The sequence below is a fragment of the Tasmannia lanceolata genome, unplaced genomic scaffold (assembly GCF_043159265.1).
Source record: "Tasmannia lanceolata isolate RefF3 unplaced genomic scaffold, GAP_Taslan_0.1 ptg000015l, whole genome shotgun sequence".
NCBI classification, from domain to species: domain Eukaryota; kingdom Viridiplantae; phylum Streptophyta; class Magnoliopsida; order Canellales; family Winteraceae; genus Tasmannia; species Tasmannia lanceolata.
This window is the reverse complement of record NW_027518692.1, coordinates 4,584,907-4,592,664: the sequence shown is the minus strand read 5'-3', so window position 1 is coordinate 4,592,664 and position 7,758 is coordinate 4,584,907.

The following is a 7,758-nucleotide window of genomic DNA, read 5'->3' as shown; positions in this document are numbered from 1 at the left end:
GTCAGCGAGACGGGAATCAAGAAAATTTGATTTGTCTGCGAAATGGACCTGTCTGCGAAATTGACCTGTCTGCGAATGAGACACGGCCAGTGGGACTAGAGGTCAGCGAGATGGGAATCAATAATGATTGGCCTTGATGGCCGGATGAAGATAGCTTGGCTGCGAAATTGACCTATCTGCGAATGAGACGTGGTCAGCGAGACTGAAGGTCAACGAGACGGGAGCTAAAGAAAATTTGATTTGTCTGCGAAATGGACCTATCTGCGAAATTGACCTGTCTGCGAATGAGACACGGCCAGCGGGACTGGAGGTCAACGAGACGGGAACTAAAGAAATTCTTGATTTGTCTGCGAAATTGACCTGTCTGCGAATGAGACACGGCCAGCGGGACTGGAGGTCAGCGAGACAGGAATGGATAGGGATTAGAGAAATTGGATTGGATTCGAAATTAGAAGAGGATTTTGACTGATTCTACCGAGGATTGATTGATCATCTTTTGCGAAGAGAAATTAGGAGTGCGTGTTCTCTGCTGAGGACAAGACTTGAATGACTTGTTGGGAAATTGATTTTGATGGAGAGTTCACTGTATTTGAGAGTGGACTCAGCTGGAGATACTGATTTTGCTAAGGAGTAGATTTTGTTAGAGAGCGGACTCAGCTGGGAGTTGACTCGGTTGGGGATTTGGAGGCTTGACTCAAGATGTGCTCATGCCTCTCTCATCTCAACTTGCTGGAGATATTGACACTGATTATCCTTGTGTGTCTGATATCTTTTATGACGCAAGTCATAAAAGATGCCCCTAGTGTATTGTACTTCCATGACAAGGGTCTTAAGGAGGCGGAACAATGATGGTTGAAAAAAAGGATGCTTTGCTTCATGAAGGCTTGAGGTTGCAAAGGTGTTTTTTTTTTGTATGGAGAGAGTAGGACAGTCACCATAACGGCTGAGTCTGAGAATCTCTTTCTTGCATCTTGCTCACTTCTGGAGGCTTAAGGTCTCTCGTAGGTTTGAATAGGATATCTCTTGCCCCTTCTAATACTTAAACCAGGATTTACTACGATTTTTTTAAAGGTGCGCTGCCATTCTTCCAACGCCAGTGACTTTGACTTCAAAGGGAAGGAAAAATGAACAAAAGGAGGAATAGATTTCAAAGGACTCAACCAAAGAAAACTCCTATTGCTCTAGGGACTCGACTCATTTTTTTTTACTCACTCTTGGATCTTATGTGTTATTTATTAAGGGTATGGCCTAGCCACTCTTAGAGTATTTCGAATATCGTGTCAAGAGGCATTAATTTCCTCTTTCGGTATTTCCGTCATGGTTAATATATCCTTTCGGATTGCTCGGTTTTGATGCCCCTAGTTTAGAGAAATGCCAAAATAAGCTTGCCGGCGCTCCTTGGACTCCGGGATTTTGCCCTGATAGTAGACTATATCTCCATCTCATTGATTTGCTCCTTGCAGGAAGTCGTTGCCATTGACCAGATTACCTTTTCAAGTTTTCAATCCGGCGGGCCGCGTGCCCTACCTTTTGCCTGGATCGCCCTTTCGAGTTTTCGGTCCAGCGGGCTCTGTACCCTAACTTTTGCCTAAGTCGGCTTTCGGTTGCCAACTTAGCGGGCGAATTACCCTAAATTTTGCCTAGGCCGCCCTTTCGGGTTTTCAACCTAGCGAGTCTTCAGACTCCATCATTTTTTTTTACTTTGAACCTCTGCTTGTTGCACTAGAAAGACTTTCTAGGTGGGTTAGGGTTCAAAAGGACGGGATTTGATTTTGGTTTTCAAGGTTTCGAACGGCCAAGGGTGGCCTTCTGGTGTTCTGCCGTGAGATTTTATCAAATGATTGAGGTTCAATAGCTTTTGAATTTTTTTTTCTTTTTTTTTTGGAGGAGTCTGGCGACATTTCCTAGCAAGACTTCATCTGCACTGCGCAAGCTCGACTGATTGAATTCCCACTTTGTCTTTGGGATCTTGAACTGGTACTCGAGATTCTGTGACTCTGGGTCCTCTCGGTATGCTGAAAACGATTTTGAAATCTCTTTTCATTTTATCAACTCCAATTTTTGGGATTCTGACATTCCTAAGGATTTGACGTAGGGGCAGGTTTCCTTCACTTTTTTTTATTCTGGATTCTCCCCTTCTTTTTTTTATTGGACGTCGGGGAGGCCCCTACTCCTTGAATGCTCTAATTTGAAATTCCATCGGAATGCACGGCCTAAAGTATTCTTTTGGGACTCATGCTCTTATGATTATGACTTTGTTGTCCGAAAGTCTTCTCTCATTCTTTTGATCATCTTCACTTGATGTCTTGTATTTGTCCTTGAAAATTTTGCTTTTTCGACCTGATGTCTAAAGCTGAGGGAGTCTTTCATTGACTAGCACTAAGGGCATGCTCACGGTTTATCCTCATAACGCCAAGCAGAACTACTTGGAACCCTCTTAGTAGGCTTATCGATTCTTCGCGCTCTTTGGGAGACAAAGTTTTGCCAATCCGTATTTTTCGAGTTTCAGATTTTGATACCACCATCGACAGTTTCGATTTCGTCTTCAAGTGGCTTTGCTCGACGCTCTTCCTCTCGTTTGATCGTCTTTCAGATCTCGAGGGGAACTTCGTCTCCATCCTCTTCCGAGAAGGGTGTCTTAGTTTATTCGACATTAGATCCAAGAGGAAACACAGAGGAAAATTGGACGTTGAAAACACATGTTCATTTCAGTGGGAAGTTTATGTACATGGATGATACTCGACACGCAACATTGGGCTTTACATCAGACATAACAATGGGTTGAATGCTGACTCACCATAAGAAAGGCCAGCAGACGCAAAATACTTGGACTTGACACTAACATGATTATTTGACCTACGAACTTGGAGAAGAGAGTTGTTAGATACACAACAAGGACGAATTTCAAAGAAATGACACTTTTTGGAGGCAATGGACTAGCGCTGAAAGTTCATGACATCGTGCCTTCATTAATGATGATAATGATTGGAGAGAGCAATCCTGGAGTTAGAATCTCAGAAGGGACGGCCTCTTTGGTTTCTGTTGACCCAGCTCAAATTGTTCTTTAGCACCTGACAATGGCAAGGCTTTCTCTGGTATGATGTTTTCAAGGAGTTCAAGCTCTGACATTTTTCTTTTTCCTTCCCAATCATTTTTCAGCCCAGAGGTGGTACAGGTAAAGGTGGTGAGATCTATGAAGGGTTGAAAGGGTAGAGTGGTTCCCATGGTGGGTGAAAGAGGTGAACATGGTTAGGTGCAAAGTTCTCGGAAGCATTTGAGCTCGAGAAGAGAGAGGATCCCCGTCTATCAGGTCCTGGATTTCATCATCATCTCTCTCGTTTCTGCCAGGACGAGACTCTCAGTATAGTCAACCATCTGGGCAATGTGAGAGGTGAAATGGGTGAAGCAGAATTGCGGTTAAGCCTTGAAGCTGGGCGAGGCCAAATGGGTTTTGAAAAGGTGAATCTTTTGAGAGCTATGATTAACCAACCGGGCAAGATTCTTATCAGGGACATCAGAAACACTAGGTTCAATGAGAAGAAATCGCATGGCAATGTAATTCGCAAGTTGAGACAAAAGGTAGCACAAACACATCCTTCCCACGGATAAAATCAGACAGCATAACGGCTGTACACGGAGATGGGGTAAGATAGACACATGGTTTGTCAACAAGCCTATGAGGATAATGATTACACTCAAGATTTTTAGAGAAAATTCAGCAGCACAATGGCTATACGAAGGGGCTAAACAACTAAGTATAGTGTTAGCCCAAGGGTTCAACAAGTACTCCTATTGAATTGTTTTGATGATTAACAAACTAAATTTGTTTTAAAGGTTTTATACACTAATGATTTCCATTGGCAAAGTTATAATGTTCACAGTGTACCATCCTCAAGAGTGCATGACAAGGTTGAACTCAAGGTTGAACTCGAGGTTGAACTCAAGCACAAGAATGGCAAATCAACTCAAGCATCAATGGAGTTGAGTGAAGACATGTCAAAGCCTCTACAAGGTGCCAACAAGATTGAAGACCAAGTAAATTTAGAATGTAAACGGTCCTCAATGTTTAGTCTAGGTCTATGGCACAAAGGAGAGTTAAAATCAACCTAGATAGAATTTAATGGGTTTGTGAATGTTCATAGTGGTGTCTCAACATTGTTGGACCCTCATGACACTCCATTTATCTTGAAAAATCAAAGTTCCAAAAGCCCAAACAAAATCAGCAAAATATAAGGAAAATCTGCTGGCCGTAGGCTTCTCGGAACTCCGAGAATATTCTCGGAGCTCCGAGCTCGGAACTCCGAGAAAATTCTCGGAACTCCGAGAATTGTTCCAGGTTCAAAAAATTAGCCGCTCGGAGCTCCGAGCCCGGAGTCCGAGACGACCGTTGGGGTGCGAATATTTTGTCTTTTTTTGTCCCCTCTATTTATATGAACTTAGGGACTCTTGGGTTTTCTACCTAAGGACATTACAAAGATTTCAAGAGCACAAAAAGTCATTTGTTCTCCTTCTCTTGAAGATCTTCACTCTCCATCTCTCTCTTGTGCCATTTACCTTAGATTATTCTTGAGAGACCTTAGGACCTTCACTTGTTCAATCTTGTTCTTGTGAGAGTGAGTGAGCTTTACCTTAAATTAGCCTATCTAGAGGCAAGCAAGCTTTTTCATTTCATCTTCTTTGTATTTGGCACAAAGGGCGCCGTAGAAGACCCTTGGAGCGTAGAGCTCGATTTGTACAAGGCGGAAGGAACGCCGTATTTAAGTTCCTTGGAGAAGATAGTGGAATCCTCAAGGAGAGTAACTTGAGAAGAGTGGAGTAGGTCTTGAGATAAGACTGAACCACTATAAAAATCTTGGTGTCAAAGCTTCTTTGCCTCTTCACCTCTTCTTGTGTGGTAAGTTTTCACTATTGCTTTGAATACTATTTTTGATTTCCTATTCAATCTAAAACTAGTGCAATCTAAGTTTTCAAAATTCTTAAAATTTGAAAAGAAACCCAATTCACCCCCTCTTGGGTTGCTAAGTGGAATTTCATATAGAGAGTACGCCGACACGGATGAAACAGGGTTCTCAGCAAGAGTACACACTCTGGTAATGATAATGGCAAGATAGACTCACAATTGACGTGTGGAACACGGTCTGATCAGGATCAATCAAAGGATCAGGCTTACGGAAGACAGATCATGACTAAAAGAGCCAAGAATCTGATGATAATCCACAGAATGGATAGATGGGGAAAATTGATTAGATTAGAAGGAAACCTAACTAAGAAGAAAGCCCTAATCTAATAATAAATATATACATATATATATATATATATATATATACATCCTAACCAGGGGCACCAACCCTAGTCTAATCTAGCGGAGCCAAGGAGGTCTCGACTCATGACAGACTGATGAGTGTACTAGGACCGCGCTGTAGCCACGCAAGGTGAGCTACCCTAGTCTACAAATGGGATAAGGCTCCTAACTCTAGGCTTCACATGTGTAAGCAACACATGTTCGTCCTTATATGAATGTAATATATACATATATAAACACGGGTACTTCCTAGTGGAGTTTCACTAAGTCACTAAGTATATACATAATATATAAAATAAAGTAGGGCTCCGGACTCAATCTATCAGGCACTATGCATATGAACCATACTTAATATGTATAACAAAAGTACGCCCAATGTTATACATAGTATGCTTCATTGCTCATCGGCTGCTGTATACAAAAGTACGCCTAATATCTACGACTGCAGCACCGGCGCATAGCTTGGAAATAGATTCAACAGCACCATCAGGGTAATGACATCCCAGTCGTGCACGCATTGTATCTATCCCATGGAACCAATGATAATGAAAATCAATAAAACAAATAAAGAATATGATAATACATGTAGTGCAGTGTGTGATTTCCTCATTTTATTTGTGCCCCTGGATTCTAAGTAAAAAAAAGTTCCCATTTAACTTAATTTTGGCCCAAATATCTCCACAGTTAGTAAAAATGGCATTTTAACAGAGTTAGGCAATGTTTCAAGAATTCCCCAGCAGAGTCGCCAGCCTGTGGACCCCGATCCCGAGAGGACGGTGAGCGAGCGACGCGAGATCCCCCGTCCACCTTCAGAGACCTCCACAGTGTGAAGGAGAGCTCTACCAAGGAACTCTCGAAACATGATGCCACTCACAGCATGGGTGGCGATGGATATGTATGAGATACCTCTTGATCAGGAGACAATAGCCTCGAAACCAAGACGCACCTGAAAATAACTCAGAGTCGCCATCCAAGGAAATGGGCCCTCGATCCCATAAAATACTCTGTTGCAACGAATAACCAGAGATACAAAAGGTCCGTGCCTGGTGACGAATGAGGAAGATCCAAAGAGCACCCCCAATTCGCCCAAGTGCAAGCACATGGTCTCTTGTGCCATTTAAAATTAACTTTGAAGAGTTTTGGGCAAAAATCATGTGAAATGGGAATAATCATCCCCGAGAAAATGTCTATCTAAGCATGCATGACCTGGGGATGGGCAAAGAAAATGAACATCCAAATCCTAACTCATCGCATCTAATCCTAACTCATCACATCTAAGACAGCAATAAACAATCGCATGCATAGCTACAGCTAAGCAGATAATGATAGATATAATGAGATAAGGAAAGCAAATATCTAAGTTTAGAAAGATAATCAAGCTAAGACGAGTGCATAAACGCTATAGCTAAGCAATCAAAGCAGTAAAGTAAACACACTAGCATGCGAGCCTATGCAAGAGATAAGACTAAGAAAATGGCAATCGATTGCACGCTAGAAGAACAAACAAACTAGAATGCATAAGAAATCTAAGATAAGCATACAACAAGCTAAAAGGTGTAAGAAAAGAAAGAAATCGGAAAATCAACGGCATGTGAGAACAAAAAATGCCAGGGGAAAGACGATGGAACACACGATAGGCTCAGAGGGCGATTCAAAAAAAAGAATCAAGTCCAGCGATCCTAATCTGCTGAAGATCGGACAAGTCTCACGATCGTCATGACCTATCGTTGGGCTCAGCGAGGACAATCCCTGTGAAGGGACCACGCTACGTCATCGCCTGTCTCAAAACCCGATAAAACGTCGAAAAACCGATGAAAACCGGAAAACCACGATCGAAATCGGAAATGGAATGAAAAGGGGCTCTGAGTGACTTAGCCATCATCATCCTTGCCCATTTTTATTTTTGTTTGGAAATGTTTGGAAATATTTATTAAAAAGGTTTGACTGAACTTGGGTGGACCCAAGCTACCTACGCACCCTGTGGAAAGGGATCAAGCCAACGTAGTTCGAAACAGCTTTTTCGAAAAATGTTTTTGATGTTTTTGACGATTTTTGTTATTTTTGGATTTTTACTATTCGATTTTATGTGTTTTTTATCTCTTTTAATTGAAAAACGGGGTTTGGCTCAAGAGGTTGCCGTCTGTCATAGCCTAAACCCGAGAGAAGTGTTCCCAAAATCAATGGAATCCCGAGATGCACAGAGTATTCCCAGGAACGTGAAGAGAGTAGTCCCGAAAGAAGGTAAGAAAGGAAACCCCTCGAGCCCTGTGAAGACTCTAAGACCGAGAAAATGATAGGAAGGGCAAGGGGTTGGCTCAAGAAATATTCCGTCATCGCCACTTTCATATCCTGAAACAAACAATGAACCCCGAGTTACAATGAAGGCCGTTTCGAAATCCTTATACAGGTACGAGACGACCGAGCCCAACAAAGATGGAACATAAATATAAATGCCA